The sequence below is a fragment of the Tupaia chinensis genome, unplaced genomic scaffold (assembly GCF_000334495.1).
Source record: "Tupaia chinensis unplaced genomic scaffold, TupChi_1.0 Scaffold145057_1, whole genome shotgun sequence".
NCBI classification, from domain to species: Eukaryota; Metazoa; Chordata; class Mammalia; order Scandentia; family Tupaiidae; genus Tupaia; species Tupaia belangeri.
The window spans coordinates 1,506,858-1,509,375 of NW_006204918.1; the positions used below are offsets into that span (position 1 = coordinate 1,506,858).

General features: G+C 39.2%; 1 protein-coding gene across 1 annotated transcript in view; it reads right to left on the reverse strand.

Moving 5' to 3' along the window:
* The window catches only part of TUSC3 (tumor suppressor candidate 3), a 194,967-nt gene that overhangs the window by 34,624 nt on the left and 157,825 nt on the right, over positions 1–2,518 (reverse strand). The window lies entirely within an intron of this gene.

The following is a 2,518-nucleotide window of genomic DNA, read 5'->3' on the forward strand; positions in this document are numbered from 1 at the left end:
AGGATCTTGAGCTAGTCAGTTAGCTGACATTTTAAATAGAAGAATGCAAAACTACTTCTGTATTTAACATCTGCTTGCAACAGGATGGATATATTCATGCCATGCTGAAAGATGCCAGGGATTAAGAAAATGATGGGAGCTTTTTGCCTTTTTAAGAATATTCTGTCTTGTTGTTAAATATTTCAATGCTGTCTACTGTTAAGGTTTTAGAACACTTCTAAGGAAAAGAAAAAAGCGAAAATATTCAACAAGCAGCCAACCAATAACCTTGGTTGGGAACCAAATCTATGAAAGAGAAGGAGCGCCCAGTGTCCCTACAAATATCTCACTAGTTTCAATCATGCAGGAACTGCCCACACAGGAGATTTTAGGACAACAACTGTTTTTTAGCACCAGTGTGATAGCCTATGGGTTTTAAGGATGCATTATTATCCACTCATAAATTTCCCTGAGTCTATAGCCAGGACATCAACTCATAATAAAATGATAAACATTTTAAAAAGAACTAAAACCCGTATCACTGTAATAACGGGTTTCTATGCTTAACTCGGTTTTTGCAGCAGATAACCTGAGTGACGCAGAGCCTGAGCAAGGAGGATTCTTCCGTAATCTCTTCCTGCGGCCCAGACTCTGTGCCGCATCCTTTAATATTCATGCAGAAATTTTAACCTACACATTGGAATATACATATCTTATTTCCTGATCATTCATACAGAATTACAGATGATTTTAATTGACAAAATGCACTTTGGTAAATATTCAAAATGATTTCGTTTGCTAAGTAGCTTCCTTGCTTTCATTAATAAAATCCTGCGGGAAATAGCACCATTCCTTTTTTTTCCAATCCTAGAGAAAATAGTATTTATACAATTAAGACCTTGACAATTTTAATGAGAGTAAAACTATGTATTAAAATATTCTCATGGTCAAACTTTATACACACATAAGGAATATGTCTATATGTTTATAAACACAGACACCAAGACATACTCTAGGGATCTAGAGCAAAGGAGTATTTTACTGGACATTAATCATGGCTACTCACGTGTAGCATGCATCTATCAGTGTGTCTCCACATTATTTAGCTGCTCTCCCTTCTGAACTGATCTTGAAATCTATGTAACATGCTTCCTGTCTATATCACTTTTGAATTTTATACAAATTCAATGTTAGAGCAGAAACTTATGTATACGATTTTTCCACTTTTTGGGACCAGCAGGTGGTGTGGTGCTTAAGATGCTAGACTCCCACATGGCTGACAAAGGTCCGAGTTCCAGACTTGGTAGACCACCACGTGGTAGTTCAGCATCTTAAGCACCATGCCACCTGTTGGCCGTGTGTGTACATGCCCAAGATCCCAGGAGGAGAATGGAGAAGGCACTGTGTTGTGGCCACCTGCCTGGTGTGTGTGTGTGTGTGTGTGTGGGGGGGGGGATTTCTCACTTTCCCTTTCACTGTCTCTCTCTAGCAAGTCCACACACCCTATAGCAAAAATCTGAAAAAAAAAAAAAAAACTATACTACATTATCACATTTTGTTGCTTTAACTAATGACATTTGTTTTCAAATGCTTTGCAATTACAAACATTCCTAATGTCATTTTACAAGCCTCCTAGTACACATGTGCAATATTTCCCTGGGCATCTATACCTAGAGGCAGAATTTTTGAAAGGCTGGATATATGTATTTTCAAATTTGTTAGGTCTGGTCCTATTGTCCCCTAAAATGAGCAATGTAAGAGATTCTATTTTTCTTATATTTCACTAGCACAGTATTGTTAGGGTACTGATTTTTACCAAACTATTTGTGGGGAGCAGTATTATTTTACTACTTCACTCTAAGCATCTTTATTTATTTTTTTCTTTTTTTGGAGAGATTTTTGCTATAGGGCACGTCCGCTCACCAGAAAGAGAGGGAGACAGACAGAAAGTGAGAAATCACCCCCAGGGGGGATGGCCACACTGCAATCCCTTCTCCTCCATTCTCCTCTCGGGATCTTGGACATGCACGCACACGCACCTGGCATGAGTTTAAGCCACCGGGTCCAGGACTTGTACCGCAGTCGACTACATGGGAGTCCAGTGACATAGCCATTACGCCAACTGCTGGTCCCTCTAAGCATCTTTTGATATGTACATTCTGCTTTTTTGTTTACTCTTTTGTATTCTGCTTATTTTCTTTTGCTCATTTTCCCAAAAGCACACGCACTTCTATTAAATTGTAGGTAATCTTCATTTTTATCTGAATATGAATTGAAAGAAGTGTTGCATATAAATTTTCCTACTTTATATGTTAAAAATAATTATTTTTATAATTTTTTAAAAATTTGCTATAGGGCACATGCACTCACTAGACAGAGAAGGAAAGAGAGAGGGAAAGTGAGGAAGCAAGTCACCAGTTCTGGGACTCGAACCATGGTTTGAGTTAAGCTCAGGATGTTAACCCCACTGGCCTCCTCCGGGCAGTCCTGGCATCTGAGCGGCCTGAGCCTGAGGAGGGAAGCCCTTGCTCCTGGCCCC